The sequence below is a fragment of the Equus przewalskii genome, chromosome 29, assembly GCF_037783145.1.
Source record: "Equus przewalskii isolate Varuska chromosome 29, EquPr2, whole genome shotgun sequence".
In the NCBI taxonomy this organism is placed as follows: Eukaryota; Metazoa; Chordata; class Mammalia; order Perissodactyla; family Equidae; genus Equus; species Equus przewalskii.
The window spans coordinates 37,388,560-37,410,656 of record NC_091859.1 but is presented as its reverse complement, the minus strand read 5'-3'; the positions used below and the strand labels follow the sequence as shown (position 1 = coordinate 37,410,656).

Here is a 22,097-nt window from a genome sequence, read left to right as displayed (position 1 = left end):
GACCCTGCTGGTATTTGCAACATTGGTGGCATAGCTTTTAGCATCACAGCACCATGTAGCTGCCACAGTATGGCAACAGACAGATGGGTCGTGTGGTTCCCTCACTGGGAAACATACCTGGGCCATGGCAGTGAGAGCGCCGAATCTTAACCACTAGACACTCGGGCTGGCTTGTGACTAGGTAAGTCTGTTGAATTCTGAGGTTCAGTGTTAAGAAGTTCACTTGCCTGTAAATGTAAGCCACATTCTCCAATATAGCTTTATTAGTAATAAAGATGATCCTTTGGTCTCCCAAATGCCCTGCTCTTTTATCTTATTCTCAATTGGTATATAACTCAGGCAAGGGAAAAATAATGCTATTTACTGGGTCTCTCAAAGACCCTAACATATCACGAATAAGACTAGATTCTTGATAAACAGACATGAAGTAAAATATGGGGAATAAAATACATGTGAAATTTCTGAGGCTTCTGTTGGGGCCAAGCCTTTGGGCCTTGGTCTTTAGTGAGGGGGCAAAGTGTTTTGACCTTGCAGAGGTTTACATTAGGCCTCATGAGTTTTTACAGTTGTACACTAGCTTTTAACTATTGAGGCCAATTAGAGGTTTATAAACCAAAGGGCACACTGTATTTTGACCTTAGTGGTGACTGTAGTTACGGCAGCTTTGTCTTCGAGAGAGTGGCTGTTTCTATAGAGACAAGGCTGCATGCACCGGGCACATAAGCCTTAGCAAAGGCTTGGGGGTTCTGCTGCCCTCAGCAAAGAAACAAGCCACAGTCAGTGGCGGTGGTGGTGCTACTGAAAGCTCATCTAAATGTCAGCTGTGCAAGTGGCTTCAGCATACATTGGCCCCTGTGGCCTAGTAAGCAAATGCCAGCTGTGCTGGCCTCAGCAAAGGGAATAGGGCATTAGCAGGCTTGGGTGGCTTCAAAGTACAGAAGGCTGCTGCTGCCTGACCTTGAATTATGCAGGCACAGCTTTTCCTAAGCAGGCATGGCTGAGGCAAAGATTAGAATTTAGGGAAAGAGACTTTCTTCATACAGATTTTTAGATATTAGCAAGTGGAACAATTATTTGCTGCATGTAAGCTGCAAGGCAGCTGAATTTCAAACAGCACATGCACTATAAAACCAGTGAAGTTCTATGCTTAAATTATTTGTGCTAGGCTTACACAGGCAATTCAAAGGGGAAATGGAAATTAAGAGGTTTCTCACTATACTTCACAGGAGGAAGGAAAGAAGGTAGGAGGGAAGGAAGGAAGGAAGGGAGCCAGGACACTTAGAGAGGAAGGGTGGGAATCTGGTAACTGGGGCTGTCACTACTATGAATCCATATATTTTGCAAAAAGGAGGTGATATTTCAAATATTAATCTTAAAAGAGAAGACCGTGTGCATTGGTTGAGTTTTTCCCAAATAGGGTAAAGGCAGAGTTCCAAATTTAAGCTCCTACTGGCAGATTTTTCCAATTTGGAAGTGTCCGAGTCATGGACTCTGGACATTGGCATGGACTAACTGGATACATTGGTGAAGCTGAAACCAAGAGGACCTCGTCCACCCTCCCTTCCTCAGATACCAGTGCGTGTCTGCTACAGTCTTTGGTAAGATTAAGTACCGCATTCTGGGAACATAATTTTATCAGAAGTGCTGCGCTTGGACTGTAGGTAGGCTTACTTTCCAAATTTGGTAGCTGTGGGAACAGTGCTGAAATGATTTTGTTTAGCCTTGGAGTTCACATAATTTATATACTGTTCTGATCCATTTTAGAATCTTCTGGGGACAAAATCAATTCTGCCCACCAATCATCCCTAGAGAATACCTGTGTGAACAGTGGTTGGTAGTGGGGGATTGTCCTCATGAAAGTGGGAGTAGGACTGTCCTGAGACCACTTCTCCCTTAAGGAGATAGGCACACCCCAGCTGACCCAGATTTACTGCTTAAGACCAATGGACCAAGAGACAAAAGCTGGAGAGTGTTAGGGAAGAAAACTTCTTGCCCACTCTTGATGCTTCCTTCCATGTGGGGCAATATGAATTTGTTTACTGTTCCTGGCCTTATCACATCCCTGACTCATGCTATCAGGGGTAATGTGACTTGTCTGATCACTGAGTCTGGAAGAGGAAACTGAGCTTGCAGTACAGCCCCTTTCTCCCCTTTCCCTTGGGGGTACCTATTCTGCTCTTCTCCTTCCTTCTTCTGGGAGGCAGGAGTATCCCAGACTAGTGCTGCTGAGTGGATAAACCTGTTAAGTTCCAGAGTTCAGTATTAGGAAGCTGACTTGCCCTTAGAGATGGGCCAGTTCTCCTGCGTCAATGTAATTGGTAATAAAAGTGAAATTTTGATCTCCACTTGCCTTACTTCTTCATCTTGTATCTCCACTGGTTCAGAAGTTGGGCAGGGAAGAGAATATTATTTATTGGGTCCCCTACAATTCCAATTTATATCTGAAACTTATTCTCTTCAGAATTGAGTTCAGTTTTCTGTATCAGTCTTACCTTTCCAATTATCCCATTACCATAATATTAATAACACAATTTTACTTCATAAGCTTTCCAATTCCATTTCCAGTTTCTCCCAATGCACACACTATACTTCACTTCACTCAGGCAAATACTCTTTCTATTCTCTCCACATAACTTGCTAATTTCTATCTATTCACTCCATATCCCATTTGAAATCCCTCCCATTCATCACCAATCCACGTCTCTATCCTTCTAATATCCAGTCAATTTTTATTTCTAAAAATCTTTCCTGATTAACACCATATAATCTGCCTACTTACTACATGTCATATCGATACCGATTTTTCTATTTGCCCTTTCTTTAATTTGCTCTCATTTTTCGTTATTCTGGAACTATTCTCAATATCTTTTAATGTGTTTCTTGAAAGAGCCTTGATGACATTCTTGTTTGAAGGCTTATGGTTGTGTCTAAGGATCTAAGTCAGTTTTACTGTCCTTTCGTCAAAATGGAAGGAGAATAAAGTGAGCAATGTAAAAGTATATGGTTAAGCTAGAGGTTTCACTTGGGAAGTGACAAAGGGTCCAGCATATCAGTGCCAAGAGAGTGATGAAAAGGTCAAGGCAAAGCCCACTTACGTGCAAAGTAACTGGAGGGCTGAACAAGAGCTGGTAAAGCTGTCAGGATGATGTGACAACATACGCATTTGATTTCTGCTTCAGTACATCATTGTGCCTCAGAGCTGTCACCAGTCTGCCATACGTGGTAAGTGACTGAGTCTTGACCCCGCACAGTGCTTCAGCACACACAGAACAGGACTCCACAAACGTTAGTGACCAAAAATGAGTAATGTCATACCCGGGCTAGGTCTTCTCTAAGCATTGGCAAAGCCCTCCAGGGTCTAGCCCTCACCTGTCTCTCCAGCATCACTGTCCAGGCCTCTTTGTGTGCCTTTGTTCCAACCATATTGAAATACTCAGCTTTGCAAACATGCCAGATTGTTTCAGGTTGCCATGTTTTTGTTCGTATTACTCTCTCTGCCTTTCCCTCCCCTGGGACTGCCAGGGAACACCCTCCTCCTCATTCAAGACCCAGCTATTATAAAGTATTTCCTGATCCATCCCTCGGTAGAACTGATGATTCCTTCCTTGGTATCCCCAGTACATCTTGTTTGAATTCTATTAAAGGATCTGTAATACTTTATTGAATTATTGGTTTACATAGATGCCTTCCCTATTAGATTGTCAACCCAACCCTCTGATACCACAGACTGTATCTCATTAATCTCCATATTCACAGTTTACTTAAAATTGTGACCTGGCATTTAATAGATATTCAATAAATTTCTATGTAAGAATGATTGAATTAATCAATTAAGGGCTTTTTATTTAAATTGCAATAGATATTAATTCAATAAATATTTACTGGGTTCCTACCACATGCCAGATGGTGCTGGGCTAGTGTGGTGTAGCAGAATGAGCTTTGGCTTTGACAGAGCAGAATCATTATTCTTTGTCATTGATTAACTCTGTAATCTGGGCAAGTTACTTAACTTTCTAATCTTCACTATTTTCATCCATAAAAGTGGTCAGAAGGAGGTGTTATAAGAATTAAATTAAATAATATATATACAGCCACGTGTTGCTTAACGATGGGGATATGTTCTGAGAAATGTGTGGTTAGGTGATTTCGTCCTTGTGTGAACAGCACACTGGAGTGCACTAATGCAAACCTAGACAGCACAGCCTACTACACACCTAGGCTATATAATACTAATCTTACGGGACCCCTGTCATATAGGTGGTCCATTGTTGACCAAAAGGTCGTTATGCAGAGCATGACTGTATGGCATTCAGCAAGGTGTCCAGGAGCAGCCAACAGGCACTAACAAAATAGTTTCTTTCCTTTCCAAGAAGTCTCAAAGGGCTTATAGACTAGTAAAGGAGAGAGACACAAATAAATAACTCTAACATAAAATAAGGAATGCGTTCTTACTGTAATAATAACAGGTGTTCCTAGAACACTGATGAAAAAGAAATTCTGCAGAGAGAGTCTGGGAGAAGGGAACAATAGGAAAGATACAAGAAGGAAGAGTAGATAGTTGCATTCTTCTCCCCTCTTCCAAATCTTAAGCAAAGAGAAAAGCATCAACCAAAGCACAAAGCCATGCAAAGGAACCGTATATCTGGGAAACGGAAAATGGTCTGGTAAGGCTTAGAGGTAGGAGTTCACTAAAAGAGAAGCCAGAAACACTGATTGGAATTAGGTCGTGAAGGGGTTTGTAGGATGACATCTGTAGCAACTGGGAGCCACGAGAGCTGTTTAAGCAAAGGAGTGACATGAGTCAATCTATCATTTAGAAAGCTAACCCTGGCAGTAATGCGGACTACAGCCTGGAGCAGGGAGAGACTAGAGGCAGAAAGCCAGTAATATGTTCACATAAACCTGTGGAACTGCTGAATCCTAATAACAAATTCACGCTTTAAAAAAGGATGGGGCGCCAAATGTCAGTATCAATCTAAATACTAGTGCTTTTTTAAAGGGACCTACTGAAGTAGAAATGCAAAGGGCTGATGTGATGGCCCCTTTAAACACCCTTCTGCAAGAACTCTGGAAAGGAGCAATAATGTCGAAATGTACTTTTCCTTCTTTTAAGATGAAGACTCTCTCATTTCATTGCCAAAACACGTGGATATAAATGTTAAAGACTTACCTTTGACAGTATCCTGGGGCAACACAAGCCCGTGAAGATGAGTCTAGACTACATTCAGTGCAAAAACCAAAACCCTGAAAAGAGAGAAAAATCAAAATGAACCACACATTCATAGCAAGATGCCACAGGAAGTGTTGGAGCACAAGTTCTGAATTCAGGTAGCCTGGTATAAATCCGGGCTCCTCTGTGTACCAACTATTGAATCTTGGGCCAATGGCCTAACCTCTCAAGCCTCAGCTTCCTCATTCAACACTGGGAACAGTAACAGCATCCTCATCATAGGGTTCTTTGGAACTTTAAATGAAATACATGTAAAACACTTAGTAAAGGGCAGGGCACCAACCATATGCTCAATAAAGGCAAGTGGTTATTAAGAATGTGAACTGAAGTACTTTTTGAAGAAACACTAAAACGTATATTAAACCTTTATCATATATTTTACCTTAACTGTTCTACTAGAAAAATACCAAATTGTCTTTTCAACTTCTCCATTTGACATGAGGATGTCTTATAATCACTTCAGATTCAATATGTCCCACACTGTACTCTTCATCCCCTGCCAGACCTCACTCTCCCGTCTCCACTGTCTTAATCAAGGGTACCATCCTCCATCCAGTTGTTGGGTCAGAACCTCAGATTCATCCTGGATTTCTCACCCTACCCTAGTCCCCTCACAGCCCATCAGCAGTCCGGTCATTTCTGCTTCCAGTTTGTATCTCAGATCTACCCATCATTCTTCATTTTCATTGCCATGATCATTTCCTGCCTGTGGAGACCTCTTAGCTGATCTCCCTGGGCCTACTCTTGCTCCTCCCCATTCCATTCCCAAATAATGGCTGGAATAGCCTCTTCAAAATCAAATCGGATCGTAGTCAGTTGCTAATAAATGCAGTGAAATGTTTTATTTATTCAATGATGGAATGTCTCTCTCTTTACACATGTGAAACATATATTTATATTTTTGTTAATATACATGAAATTATAGCCATTTGTTACTAGACATTTAGAGATCCCAAGCTACTCCCTTCATTTCACAATGGGAGAAACAAATGCCAGAAGGATAGTCAGCTCAAAGGTTGGACCTTTACACACGTAAAGGTGGTCAAAACACTGTTGAACAAGCCCAGCAGAAACTGGTCTGTGATTAGTGTCTGCACTGCTGTCAGAAAGCTTGTCACAAGAGGAAGATGGGCATAGATGTTAGCTTAGGGCCAATCTTCCTCAGCAAAAAGAGGATTGGTAGAGGATGTTAGCTCAGGGCTAATCTTCCTCAAAAAAAAAAAAAAAAAAAAAGAGGGCCAGCCCCATGGCCAAGTGGTTAAGTTCACACACTCCACTTCGGTAGCCCAGGGTTTTGCTGGTTCGGATTCTGGGCGCGGACATGGCCCCACTCGTCAGGCCATGCTGAGGCGGCATCCTACATAGTACAACCAGAGGCACTCACAACTAGAATATGCAACTATGTAGTGGGAGGCTTTTGGGAGAAGAAGAAGAAAAGGAAGGAAAAAAAAAGGATTGGCAACAGTTTTAAGCTCAGGTGCCAATCTTTAAAAAAAAAAAAAGCAAGAAAGAAAAAGAAAGCTCATCACTATTTGGAAGTTGGTCCCTTAGTTTCACAACCAACTCAATGTTTCTGTCCAAGAAAGTGCATTCTATTCCCCATGGCTACAGATTGTAAGTTACAGCTTTAGTCCCATATTATGTACGTCACAGTGTTTGTGGTGGTGCTTTAGTGAAACTTGAAAGCATCTTGTTGCCCTCGTATCTGTCACCACCTCTACCTTAAGCTTATTTTTTTTAACAATGTTTGAATAAATAAATCTCAGATGGAATTGTGCATGATGAGTATTAGTAATATTTTCATTATTATACCTATCCTCCTACTATACACACTGTTATCCCAGCAATCTTCCTTTCTGAAAAGCAAATCTGACCTCTGAGTATATCACTGCCAAAATCCAGTCAATTACTACCCATTACCTTTAGGGCAAAACTCAAGATCTCTCTAGCCCATCATTACTTCACATTCTATTTACATGGATTGCAGGTGCTTTCCTTGCCCACAATACATGCATAAATGTCTGCTCAGGGTCCTCTGCCTAATTCCCTTCTTCACCTGCCCCAGGTATTAGCTCCTGAAAGTTTTCTGTACCCTCCTTGGCTACACTAAGGGTCTCTCCCCGAGACATACCATACAATATTGCCAATATCCATGAGTCTGTTTTCTTCACTCAACAGGAGCTCCCTGACAAGGACTGTCTGTCTTATACATCTTTGAATTTGGTATCAGGTAAGGAGTTCAATAAAGATAAGCTGAATGGAAGGAATCCTGTGTGATCTCAATAACTCAGTACTTCAATGTGGATGTTTCTCATTAAAAGGCCCTGGTGGGGCCGGCCCCATGGCTGAGTGGTTAAGTTCACGCGCTCCACTTTGGAGGCCCAGGGTTTCACCGGTTCAGATCCTGGGCATGGACATGGCACCGTTCATCAGGCCATGCTGAGGTGGCGTCCCACATGCCACAACTAGAGGGACCCACAACTAAAAATATATAACTATGTACTGGGGGGATTTGGGGAGCAAAAGCAGGAAAAAAAAAAAAGGCCCTGGGGATGGTTGAAGAAGCTAGCTGCAACTTCCAAGACGGGTCTGGCCCTCACGGAGGATGTGAGCTGTGTGGTTAGGTGTGACCCTCAGCAACTCACAGAAAGACTGGATTCTTTAATTTTTTGTCAATCGCAGACTATCAAGATAACAATGCTAATTTTCAGTTCTCTATTTTGATTAGTTTCTGCCCAGGCTGAACATGCCTTCTTCTCTAGACTTAGCAGCAGTCTAAATTTTGTACCAGCTTTAGAAAGTAGCCCATTACTACTACATACCTTGTTAACAGATGAGCTGAGGACACAGTGGCCAGCTCAGTCCTTTGCCTGCTTGGCAGTTGGTCCCAAACACTTGCTGACGTTCAGCAAGAGAAAAGGAGTTAAAGCAGACGATGGGCAGGCAAAGGAAACTCGGCAGTTTTCCAAGTACTCTGGAAACCAGTTTTTACAGAACAGCCTCATTACTTTCTCTGCAGGGCTGTGAACCTCTGTATCAGATGCACTTGTACTCAAGATAAGCATAAAATTTAATTCTAAAATCAACATCTGAAATTACCTAGTTGAAGTTATCTACAGCACTATTTTCCTTTTAAGGTATGAGTAAGGGCAAATTCCTTCAAAACATCATTTTGAAATGGTCAGAGCTACACTAATCCGACCATCTGATCACGTATAGCTGCTGCAGTAAACTATTTGAACCACTCCAGTTTTCTCTGTTCTCTTGCAGTGTAACCAGACCAGTCCTGAAATTCACACAGAGGGTGGGACTGTTCAGTGGATCTTGGAAGAAACCAACCCCAGGCCCTGCTAAACTGCAGGCAGACTTCAAGAGTTCCTCCACAGCCAAGTACCTAACTAAACTCACAGGATGTCATTAGAACTGAGTCTTTCCTAGAGAATATGGCGAGTTGAAAGAGATACCTATTCAGTAAACTATATTTACTTTATTAATATAGGTTTTAATTTTCAAGCCTGATTATTTAGCATGATTCTTTTCAATTTAATTTTAATTCTCATTTCAAAAAATTCAAGCAATATGGATCAGGCCCTTTACCACTGTCCTCTCTCTTCCCACCCCAGTCTTCCCAGGACTCACCATTGTTAACTGTTTGATACTCAGCACAATTCTTGGGATGCAGACTATAAAGAATGTACTATAAGCTTTTAATTGAGTCACAAATAACCCTGAAAATCCTGATTGCCTATGTCATTGGCAATAGGCCTAACTTCAAGCAAGATGTCCGGAAGAGACGTCTTAAGTGAAGCGCCAGATGTGAGGGAGGAGCAAAACACCCGCACCAAGGCTGGGAAAGTCCTCTCAGGAGGCCAGCACAGACAAGAAGACTTGGGGTAGACAGGAGGGTACCGCAAGTCCTACTCTATAAGTGGGGCACCCAGCCCAGAAGGGCAAGGAGGAATTTATTTAATTAAGTAATGCAAATAATAATATCAAATGCCCAAGGAGCACAGGTGGAGGGAACTCTGCTACAGGCAGATGGGTTTACATAGCCACCAATACACAAAAGTTATTGTTGTTCCAAGATCTGGAAAGTCTATCTTTGTGGTTTCAGGTCACTTCTACTTCAGTTGAACGCTTTAGAAATTCTAGAAAAATATTCCAGTCTGCCCATTTCTAGAAACATCCCCTTTAATCCTAAATTCTCCTCAAGGTTTGTGTCCTCCCTCCCCTCTTTCCTTTCCTAGTCAAGCTTCTTAAAAAAGTTTTTCTTTGCAGTCTCAATGTCCTTATCTCTCATTCACTTATTAGTCATTGCAATTGATTTCTTCCCCTGTCAATCCTAGTTGTCAAATACGATGGATATTACTGTTTTGCTTTAACCTCTCTTTGGCATTTAAAATCAGAATGACCTGAAACTCCTGTCATTTGGGAGCTCCTTTCCTATCTTGATATCAAGGATACTACAGATCCAGCCATTGGACCAGGGCACCTTGTTTTACTTCCTGGTCTCTTGGCTGCGTCTGGGTCCTCCTGTCTCCCCAGGTTTGCAGCCAGCCCAAGGCCTTTGCCAATACTGTTGATTTTCAGATTCCCATCATGGGCAGGGTGGTGCTGGTTGAGGAGTTGCTGCTTCTGCACATGGGCGGTTGGGGAACAGGAGTTGTGGCGAGGGAACCAAACTCAACTGCTGGCTTCAAGGATTGAGCCTAGTTCTGAAGCCCAAACTGACATGGAACACGTTTAGTCCCTTTACCCCACAGAAGGGGCCAAATTCATTACTTTTACTACCTCTTAGACCATTTCTTTGCAGTCTCTTTTGCTGGATGGTCTCTCTGCTTGTTCTTTCATCACTGGTATGTTCCTCAGGACTTTATCCTCCCTCTCTCCTTTTATTATACACACATGTCTTTATCCTCTCCCACAGATTTCACTACGACCTATATCTTGATGACTCCCAAACCTCTCCCTAGTGCTGACCTTTCTCACAATCTTCAGACCCATCTAGACAACTGCCTAACATCAGTGGACTTCTCCACCTCATGTTCCACAGGTCCCTAAAACGCCTCATAACTAAAACCAAAATAATCCTCCCCTAAACTGTGTTCTTCTCCTTCTGCCTCACTTGAGAAAACTATCATCCCACTCAAATAAAAAATCTGGGACCATCATCAGCATCTTCCTTGTACCAAACTCTGTCAATTCTAATCCTGAAATACTTCAGTATGTTCTTCCTTCCCTATTCCTACTCCCATTGCCTTAGTTCTAGCACAGTTTCCCACCGGATTTATTCCAATTGTTTCTTTAATTGGTTTTCTTACCCTCAAGACCCACCCCACCCCTACCGCCATTAGAATTACCTTTATAAAGTGCAAACCCACACTGCCTTTCAATGTCTCTCAACCATTTTCAAGATAAAATCCAATTCCCACTGTGTGGTATACAAGACCTGGTACCTGTTCACCTCTCAGCTTCATCTCACAAAACCACATTGCTTTCAGTTTCCCTTAAGCACCACAAGGTTTCATGTGCCTGTGACTTTGTATGTGCTGTTTCCACTTGGACTGACTTTCTACTCGCATGGCAAATTTCTTCTTAGCTTTTAGGATGCAGGCTTAGGGAAAACTTTTCTATAAAGTCTTTCTTGATTCCTCTCTCTTGCTTCAAGTGGCCTGGATGGGCCCGTCCTCTGAGTTAGCAATTGTACTTGGTATTCCTAGGCTTGTTTATGCTGTAAACATAACATAACTAGGTCATAAGCTTCCTGAAGGCAGGGTCTAAGTCTTATTTATCCCTCTATCATCATCATCTAAAACATTGTAGTTAGTACAAAGGACATTCCAATAAACTCTTATGGAATAAACACATACATTTTGGGGAAAAGAAATAAAGTCAATTCAATACAGTATTCTTAGTTTACTGAAATAAGGATACTGCTTATCAGTTATAACGGTATATCCAGGGTCACAATACAGACTCCATTCATTCATTCATTCAGTGAATAAGCCCCCTGCCAAGCATGCTCTGTTCTAGAAACACCATGGTGAAGTAATGCTAGGCACTCATGGCAGTGTGCTACTTGCTTGGGACCCCCAGAAATCCAGGGAGAAGCTATGAAGGAAACTTTGGGACTAATAGCAGGACCCTGGCAATAAATATGTCAATTTATTCTTATATCTTGTAAGTCAGGGAGGGTTCCCTAAGAAAAACAAACTCGGTCTGAAACAGCAACGAAGAAAAAGACAAGTGCCTCACCCGCAGCTACTCATCCAGTTTGGTCAACTAACTAATGCCCTCTAGCTTAGTCCAGAACAATTCATCAATTCTTTAACAGAAAGGGCTTCAGAAAGCGAGGCTACCTTCTGAAGACCTAAACACAACTGCAAGGTGGGGGCGGGGATGGTAGGGAATAATGACTGCCAGCGACAAGCACCAGAACCGAAGAGGCAGCTACTGAAACAGCAGATTCAACTCAACCAGCTTTACCGAATGAACGCTTACTAAGCACCCAGCACTACACTCGGCATTTTCAGAGCAAGGGCCTGTGGGCAGGTCTTACTGCCACTGTTGGTCACATAAGAATTAAACAGACTAACATGTTCAGCTTTTGTACTCAATTTATTGACGACCTATGATCAAAAGCTTTTATTCTTTTTCCACATTGTGTATTAATTTTATATTTTTTTTAATCAAATAGCAATTTCTATTAAGGTTGTCCACAAAATTTTAAGTTCATATTGGTTCTCCAATAAGCCAGTGAGTTAGGGAAATTTTAATATTGATATTGAAGATAATAGTAATATGAATAATCATTAACAACTGTTCATGCTGTGCTCAGCAATACATATCATGGACATCTCAAAAAAACCCTCATTTAAGATATGATCCCTGTCCTTGGAAGTCTTACACTATTGATAAGGAGAAGTAAACTAGCACACGAGCAGTTCCACAAAAACTAAGCACTAAGCTGTGTGGTGCAGAAGTTTAGAGAATGCAGAGAAAACAGCGGGCTAGACAATCTGTGCAGCCTTCAGAGAGAAACTAGAACTCCAACTGGAATCAACAGGATTTCAAGCAGTGATTCTCAAATTTTTTGGTCTCAGGATCTCTTTACATTCTTAAAAATTATTAAAGACCCCCAAGGAGCTTTTTTTTATGTGGGTTATAATGATCGATATTTGCCGTATTAAAAATTAAGACTATGAAAAATTTAAAATATCTATGCATAAATATTCATTTAAAAGGACTAATAGTAAATGATCACATGTTAACATTTTCAAATTAAAAATAGCATTTTAAAGGAAAAAAAAACTTGAGAAAAGTGCCATGTTTTACATTTCTGCAAATATCTTTAATGTCTGGCTACAGAGACGACAGCTGCATCCCCATATCTGCTTTTGCATTCAATCTTTTGCAGGATCGCATGTCATGCAGCCTCTGGAAAACTCCACCGCACACTCAGGAGAGAATGAGTTTAAAGGGTATATATCATCTTAGTATTATTAAAACAGTTGTGACCTCATGGACCCCCTGAAAGGGTGTGGTTCGGGTGGGGAGGGATCCTTAGACAATCCTTTAGGCAATCATTAATTTTAAAAGAGAAAGAAAATGGTATAAGCAAGGGCTGGGCAGGAAGGAAGTGTGTGGCTCGAGAGCCATAACTTCCACATTCGCAACACTAACTCCTAACATCTTGGCTACAACCAAGCCTACCTCCACTGTGAACCTCAGAGACAGAAACGGCAGGGCAGGGTGGGGCACTGCGTGACGGCGGGACAAGGCGCCTCTCCCTCACCATGCGGGGTGTGTGTGCAGGCGGAAGAGGCTCTACTTTCCCCGGCAACATTCCCTGGAGGCCACGTCAGGTTTTCCTCTCTGGCGCCTACACTGTGCTCTCCTCCTAAAGCTGTAAATGGCTCACAAGAAACTGCCTTGCCATGGCTTCCCGAGGCTGTGTTTACTAACTGCAAAATCATCTCACTGCTACAGTCACAAATTCTTCAGACATTTCTTGATCCGGCTGTCTTAAAAAGCAGATTTAACATCAGCCACGTAGCCAGTTTTTCCTTGCCAATAATCATGTGAGTTTGCTCTCCCGTTCCTGTGCATCTTGCACGCTGTAAAAACAGTTCCTGGAGCATCATCTGTCATGGATCTAGTTGCCATAAACTGAAAACATTTTCTTCATATTTTGTGGCACAAACTAAAAGCATTCTGGATGCGGTTTGCATACAGTCCATGCCTGGCCAAAAAAGAGGTTTAAATATACGGATAGACAGAGAGAGGGGGGTGGCCATGACCATGGTTAAACTGTTTCATCATCAATGTTCTATAGTGAATATTTTTTAATTTAAAATTTTACCATGGTTAATGTTCTTAAATTATCCTGCACTAAGTACAATTGTTCGTTTTACGTGGCAAGCTTTAAGTTGTCTAACGGTATCTGACAGCTGAGAGAAGCACTGATGAAACAGAGGATTCTTTTTTGATCTGTTAAATAAAAAAAATAGAAAAAACAGAAAGAATCCACGAATCTATATAGTTTTTCAGTCTTTTTTATTTTATTTTTTTTAGTAAACATATTTATTAAGGCCTCTTTACAGAACAGAATAGATCATTTTGAAGTCAAAGTGAAACTAAAACTTAAAGAGATTTCTGCTTCTGGGAATGGTAAACTAGGTAATTCAGACCAACTCTCCTGTGGAGGACAGCCAGAAAACATGGACAAAATAGAGAAAATATCTTGAAGGCAGAGGGGCACTAACAAGTTAATGAAGAATTACCAGATACAAAAATCAATTCCAGGTAAAGGATATACCCAAATGTGAAAGATAAATAACCTTTTAGAAGATAATATGGGATAATGTTTCCATAACCAAGGGGTAGGGAAGGATTTCTTAAGCAGGACACAAAAAGCACCTATTATTAAAATACAGATAAATCTGACTACATGAAAATTCAGAATTTTTGTTCATCAAAAGATATTCTCAAGAAAATGAAAAAGCAGGCAACATAAAACCAATAAAGGGCTCACGCTGAAAATGACAAAGAGTTCTAACAAGTTTTTAAAAAACAAGCCAGATAACGCAACCGGAAAATGGGTAAGAGGCTAGACGAGACATGTCACCAAACAAACAAAAACTACATTATCTAAAAGACCAATAAACATATGAAAAGGTGTCGTCTCAATAGTAAGTGAGAGAAATATAAAAGAAAACCATAATGGAAAATACAAAAGAAAATCATAATTGTATACCATTATATACCAGAATGGCTAAAAATTTAAGTCTGATAAGTATCGCCAAGGATCAGGAACAATAGGAACTCTTGTATACTGCTTGTGTCAATGTAAATTGTTATATGGAATACAGTTTCCATTATTCTTCTACAGTTAAAGGCGGACACATTTCATGATCCAGTAATTCCACTCCCAGGTATAAACCCAGCAGAATTCACACACATGCATACCAAAAGACATAAACAAAAATAATCAGAGCAGTACTATTCATAATGGCCCCTACCTGGGAACAACCCAAATATTCTCAAAAGTAGAATGGATAAATATATTCTGGCATTGGGGCTGGCCCCGTGGCCAAGTGGTTAAGTTCATGCGCTCTGCTGACGCGGCCCAGGGTTTCGCCAGTTCGAATCCTGGGCACAGATATGGCACTGCTCATCAAGCCATGCTGAGGTGGCATCCCACATGCCACAACTAGAATGACCCACAACTAAAAATATACAACTATGTACCGGGAGGCTTTGGGAGAAAAAGGAAAAGTAAAAAAATCTTAAAAAAAAAAAAAATATATATATATATTCTGGCACATTCATAAAATGGAATATCAAACAGCAATGAAAATGAAGGAACAGCCACACATAACATGGATGGATCTTGCAAATATAATGACCAGATACAAAAAAATATACAGCAAGTGATTCTGTATTCAAAATCAGCCAAAACTATAATGTTTAGAGGCACATGGGTGGTAAAGGAGAAAGGAAAGAAAGAAATCAGAAGAGTGGTTACCTGTAGGTGGGAGGGAGGGACTACGACTGGCAAAGGTCACTAAGAAAGAGCTACTGGGTCCCTACAATGTCCTACTCCTTGAGCTCAGAGGTGGTTACTTTAAAATAATCATTAAGTTTTACATTTGTGTTTTATGCAGTTTTCTGATAGTGTGATATATTTTACAATAAGAATGAAAGCAAAACAGAAGTAAAATTAATACAAAGGGAAAAGTGGTATCTTTGCATAATTTTAAAAATTAGATCACAGAACCCAAATTCCTTAGATGGCATCTGGCCCTTCATTATCCAGCCCTGTCTCTCTAGTCTCATTTCTTGCCACCCACCTTTCCTACACGTAGTCTGCCAGACTTGCTCTCAACCCTGTGCTTTCTCTACCTTTACTTGTGATACTTCTCTATCTAGAAAACCATGCAGGCATATCCTAACCATCCTTCTGCCGGACTAAGTACAAACTGTCATTCAAGACACAGCCTGGGTGTCATCTCCTGTGAGAAACCTTTTCAGGAGACAGACTCTAGAACCACACTGCCTGGTTCAAATTCCAGATCTGCCATTTACTGGTTGTGTGACCTCTGTCAAGTTACCAAACTTAGTTTTATAGCTTCCTCATGTGTAAAACGGGATAAAAACATTACCTGCCTCACTGGGTTGTTGCGAAGATTAAATGAGCAGATGTATGCAATGTGCTTGGAACATGCCTGGGAAAAAGTAAGCACTAAGTATTAGCTGTTATTATTGTCTATTATTGGCTACTATTATTACCTAGTATTATTATTAACTAGGTATTAGCTATTATTAGTATCAATACACTCTGATAGCTTTGCCCCTATCCCCTGAAGCCCGTCCACATCAGATACTCTTCCTCTGCGTTCCCATGGCTCAGTATTATAGTTTGTTTTCTTGTACACAGCGCTTATGGATAGCTAATTCCTTGAGAGCAGGAACTAAATCTTTCACGTCTCAATCGCCAACATCTAGCACAGTGCCAGGCACGCAACAGATGCTCAGTGAAGGCCTGTGGAATGAACAAGCCACAAAGACTCCAAACACGGATCGCTGTCACATGTAAGAGCGGTCCTTCAGTGTTGCCGTATCCTGTGTGTACACCACAAACTGGAAGCATGGTCTTGATAAGATTCCTACAGCAATTACCTCAGAATATGGGTGTACACTCCCTCTGGTAGCAACCAAAGAGGGACAAGTAATAATACTTGTCCTACCTACCTAACATGAAGCTGCGCTGAGGCTCAAAAGATGACTACGATAATACTTTTTTGAAGTGTGAAGCTCTACTACATGAAGTTTTGTTGCCTCAGTGAAACAACAGGATTATTGTTGAATTCAAGTCTGGAGAAGCCTTCAAAGCACAATAAGGAATTAATATCATGTAAAAATGCAATCTGATATGGTCTAAGATAAGATTTTTATTTTAGGGTTAAAATACCTTGCAATGAAATTTCCTGATTCTCTCATTTAGTTATAGACAATTTATAGAATGTCAAAACAAACATTAGTATATGTAAATGTTCACAGCAGCATTATTCATAATAGACAAAAAGTGGAAACAACCCAAATGTCCATCAACTGGCGAATGGACAAACAAGCTGTGGTACCTCCACTCAGTGGAAAACTACTCAGCGATAAAAAGGAACCAACTACTGATACATAGTACATCGTGGGTGAACCTCAAAAACACACTCAGAGAAAGAAGCCATCTGTGAAAGACCATATATTGTAGCATTCCTTACATGAAATGTTCAGAAAAGGCAAATCTAGAGAGACAGAAAGCAAATTAGTAGTTGCCTGGAGATGGGAATGGGTACAAGGATTGACAGCAAATGGGCATGAAGGGTCTCTTTGGACTGATGGAAATGTTCTAAAATTGGGTTTGATGATGATTGCACAACTGTGTAAGTTTACTAAAAATGTTTCAATTGTATACCTAAAATGGGTGAATTTTATGCTACGTAAATTATACCTCAATAAAGTTGTTTTTTGAAAACACAAATATTTGGCACTTGTTTACAGCTAGTTATAATTCCCACATCTTTAAACTATCATCCACACATGGGGTCAAATAACACAAGAATAAAGCATAACAAGAAAAATCAGTTTTTAGAAATAAAAAATAAAAATATGTCATGTACTAAATATCTTAAAAACCCAATGTGTCATCTATACTTATTCTCTAGGAGCAACAAACAATGATCTTGATAAACAGGCTTTCACTGTCATTTGTTTATTTCATCCCACCTGTGCGAACATACAGTCTGGCTTCATCTGCATTTATAATTGCAAACACGAATATTTGGCATAATGCACCCCCCTGCTTTTATGGCCAAACAGCAAGCACAAAAAAGTCTATACAGAAAGCATAGTATCTAAGGAGATAAAGAGAATAATGAAATACATTCAATAAACAGGATTTGTAAGGTAGAGTTTAAACTAACCTTTATAAATTGACAGTTCTTTATACAAATGTACTTCAGATTAAATTCTACAACAAGCCCTAAAATGCTATCCAAATTAGTTTGCTGAACTGGAATTGTTAAATTGGATAGTGCTTAAAGTAGGTCACTGGCTCGGGCTTGAAAGTATTTGGTAATGCAGAGATCTACTTGCAAAGTCATTTGTCATAATGAGATTTGACTTAGACAAAACAAGAGAAACCACACTGGTTGGGTGTCAACCGTCAGTTGTATTTTATGCAAATGAATCTCATTTTAGATTTATCTCACTGCAGACTCTTGAACAGGGAAATAACAAGATGAAAGAAGTATTTTCTGAAGAGTAAATCCGGTGGCAATGTTTAGAAAAATGCCTCTTTTGCTTCCTATCCCTTTGTCCCTCACGTCTACTCAGTCTCCAACTCAGTCTCCAAAGACCACTCACCTTTCTTTTGATATGTCTTTCATGTGTATTCCTTTCTCTCCACTTCTACTCTCATCACTATAATCCTAATTTGTGTCAGGAGGCATTAAAGAACAGGAAAACTGGGAAAAGAAGCCAAACTAGAGACCATTAGAAAAATCTAAGATGGAAGTGAAGAGGACTTGGTCTCAAGCAGCGGTTCTCAAAGTGTGGTCCCCAGACTAGCAGCATCAGCACCTACCTCCTGGGAACTTTCTGGAAATGCAAATTCTCAGGCTTTACCCAGACCTATTGAATCAGAAACTCTGGGGGCAGGACCAGCAATCTGTTTTTAACTAACCCTCCAGGTGATTCTGATGTAGGCTGAAGTTGGAGAACTAGTGGTTTAGAGAGAAGCAGAAGAGGAAGGAATGGGCCAAGATGAGAAGAGAATTTGGGGACCTGCTAAAAATCCCATCACAATGTCCCTCCAATCTCCAACCCAACCTATCCAAAAAGAACTCTTCTCCAAACCTGCTCTTCCAAGTATTACTCATTTCTGACATCGTAACCCTCTACAGTGCTAACATTCAATCTCCCTTCCCACCAGTCCTCATCTAATACACTAATCTTGGTGACTCCACGGTTGGGGCTCTAGGCAGCCAAGAAAAGAAATGCAATATATATGGGAAATTATGATTAAAAAAAAAAAAAGGCCCTTCAAATCAGTGGAGAAAAGATGAATTATTCAATAAATGGTTTTGGAGTAACTGGCTAGTCATTGTGGGAGTGGAGATTAGAAAGCTATATTCTTTACTCTTTACATCTTACTCCATACACCAAAATAAAATTCCAGGTAAATCAAACACCTTAATTAAAAACCAAAAGGAATATGAAAGTAGTAGACAAAATTATCATAAAAATATTTTTATAATTTCCAATTGGGGAAGGTCTTCCTAAAAGAATAATAATTTCACCCATAAGGCATAAAATAACTTACTAATAAAGTTTACTATATAGAAATCTAAAACTTTTCTATGGCCAATCAAATGATCATAAAATAAAAAGACATACTAGAAAAATATTTGTAATGCATAACAGGTAGAGTTCTGTCATATTGTTAAGAAAAAGATGAATAAACCTGACAGATAACTGGAAAGAGGAAAAGAGTACACAATTCACAAAAAGAAAAAATATAGAGAATAAAAACATAAACAATATTTTTTAAAAATTCTTTTTTTACCTAGCAAATTGCAAAGTTTAAGAAGATTGACAATGCCCAGATATGGAGACAGTGGCACCATCATATACTGACGGTAGCTATAAAGTGCCTTTCTACAGAATAATACAACACCCAACAAAATGTAAAATATGCATTTCTTTCACACGGTAATTCCACTTCTAAGAATGAATTCTACCAAAAATACTCACAAGCGTACAAATGTATTTGTATAAAGATATTCATTGCTACTGGTGAGGCACCATATGTAATCCTGAACAACCTAATGTCAACCACTCAGGGAATGGTAATAGAAATAAGAGAATATTATGCAGCCATTAAAAAGAAGGAGGCAAAAGTAACATGGAAGATGTTTACAACATCTTATTTGGTTAAAATAAAAGAAGTGTCACAAAACATTATGTATAGTTTAATACATACATACATATAAAACATATAGATTAATACTGTATGTTGGGGCCGGCCCGGTGGTACAGCAGTTAAGTGCACACGTTCTGCTTCAGCAGCCCGGGGTTCACCAGTTCGGATCCCGGGTGCAGACACGGCACTGCTTGGCAAAAGCCATGCTGTGGTAGGCATCCCACATATAAAGTAGAGGAAGATGGGCACGGATGTTAGCTCAGGGCCAGTCTTCCTCAGCAAAAAGAGGAGCATTGGCAGCAGATGTTAGCTCAGGGCCAATCTTCCTCAAAAAAAAAAAACTGTATATATAATATATACAATGTATAATATATTATATGCTAGAATGAAAATATAGGGAGAAAAGTCTGGCAAGATATACAACCACCTTTAAAAAAAGGTACCGTTGAGGAGTGGGATGGGGGGATTTTCCATTTTCTACTTCATAAACTTCAAATTATTTACAAAGAATATGAATTGCTCTTATAATAAAAATAAATCTGATCACGTCATTCCTTTGTTCAAAAAGTTCTAAAGCCTCCCAGCCCACAGAGAATACAGTCCACACTGCTCAGTCAGAGGTAAGGATGGTCCAGCTATGTCGCCTGGCACCCCACCCACCACCAGGGTGAACTCCTCTGATGAGGCATGTTGGGAAGGGGTATCTGTCCCCTGTTCTGCATTGTGTCCCTCCTGAAGCCTAGCGCCACATGGCCAAAAGTGGTCACCTCTGACAACTTTTTCTGCCATTATCAAAGCTTTTATTGTGATGGAACACATTGGAATAGCATTCTAACTTGTTCTTTTCAGAACAATGTTGACAGAGCTGCTCAAATAAATTAATAGATTCCTTCAATTGCTTTTGTGGGAAAATAAGTTCACATGCCAATCTTCGGGCTGATCAATACAATCCCACCACTGAAAACCAAAATCTAATATGTTTTTTGGCTAATAAATATCAAGAAATAATGTTTTATTTTTCTCATTTTTCATAGCCATTTTTTGGCATACATCCGGCATCCTATGTAACACATGGATACAAAGTTTACAATTGTTCAGGAGCAAGGGAAGAGTGGGAGAAGACATGAGAGGTGGAGACAGTTTTGTGATCTCTCTGGCTGGGTTGTAATGGAGGTCCCACCAAGTACTCAGACACCATCCTGATCAAGTTCCACTACTCACCATGCAAGCCCAAACTCACTCAAGCTGTCAAGGCACAGCAATATCACACCATCTCTATGTCAGTGCAAGTTTGACCCAGGGTTCAAGTAATAGATACAGAATGTCTCTGCAAGAAATTTGGATGCTTCCAAAAAAATATGATGCTATGCTTGAGTGACAGAACCTCTTCTCTGCTCATCCATAACAGCAAGGGGTTCTTAGACTTTGCTGGGTAATATCTGAGCCTGATTCTAACCCACTCCTTATGGCTGACAGTCCTCACAGACCTCCTGAGAAAGAACTGACCATTTCAGTAGTACCCTGTGTCTAAAGATCTGGAATCTGAAGTCTCATAAAATTTTTGCCATGATCAGGCACTTAGTGGTTGACTATTTATTATGGACACCAATGTGTTCAATATAAGACAGACAGTGCTTTCCAAAGTCAGGAAGGTAGGCATGTTTATATGTTTCTAAGACAATCAACTTAATAAAATACAGACTCATGGGGTCAGGAATGAGAGGGGTGCTGTGGACCCAGAGTGCATGGAAGGCCCAGGCTAGAATCACAAGCTCAGTTACCTGGTGACAACATGGATGAACCAGTGTTTAACAGTCAATCACATCTGCCTTCAGCCTGTAGTTTATAGGTTATCGTACTCGTGACTTTTTGTTCTGACGTCCATCTCCCCTATCAACTATGAGAGGAACGGAGTAGCTTACTCATATTTGTATTCACAGCGCTTGGCACAGAGCAGGTAGCCAGTAAACGTTTGCTAAATTAATGAAGCATATGCTTTAAGAAATTATACATCACACAATAAAGGGGCATATGGCAAAAGCTGGTAGTTGCCCACACTTCCTACTGCAATCTAGATTTGGTTGGGAGTAACTCTGTACTCAGCTGTATTTCCCAACCTGTCTTATGGACAGAGGTGGCCATGTGTCCCAGCTCTGGTCAATAAGAGGCACATCATTAGATGAGGCACACCTTTTGTACACCACTCTTCCGCCTTCTTCCTGGGGCTGGGGTGTGGTGGTGTTGCGGGCGAAGCAGAGAAATGACTTTGCCACTATCAAGAGAGACACATCTAAGGATGGATAGAAGGAATCTGAGACATTAACACCTCTGTAGAGTGACTGCACCAGTCTTTGATTATTTACTTCTCAATTTTATGTTGTTTAAGAG

The 22,097-nt window shown here is 40.4% G+C and overlaps 1 protein-coding gene across 5 annotated transcripts in view; it reads right to left on the bottom strand.

Moving 5' to 3' along the window:
- TNRC6B (trinucleotide repeat containing adaptor 6B) overlaps positions 1-22,097 on the bottom strand; it is a 237,698-nt gene that overhangs the window by 172,410 nt on the left and 43,191 nt on the right. For all 5 annotated transcript variants that reach the window (XM_070600144.1, XM_008519767.2, XM_070600146.1 and 2 more), the window contains one exon: positions 5,171-5,244. The gene's annotated coding sequence lies outside the window, so the exon portion shown is untranslated. The remainder of the gene's footprint in view (positions 1-5,170; positions 5,245-22,097) is intronic.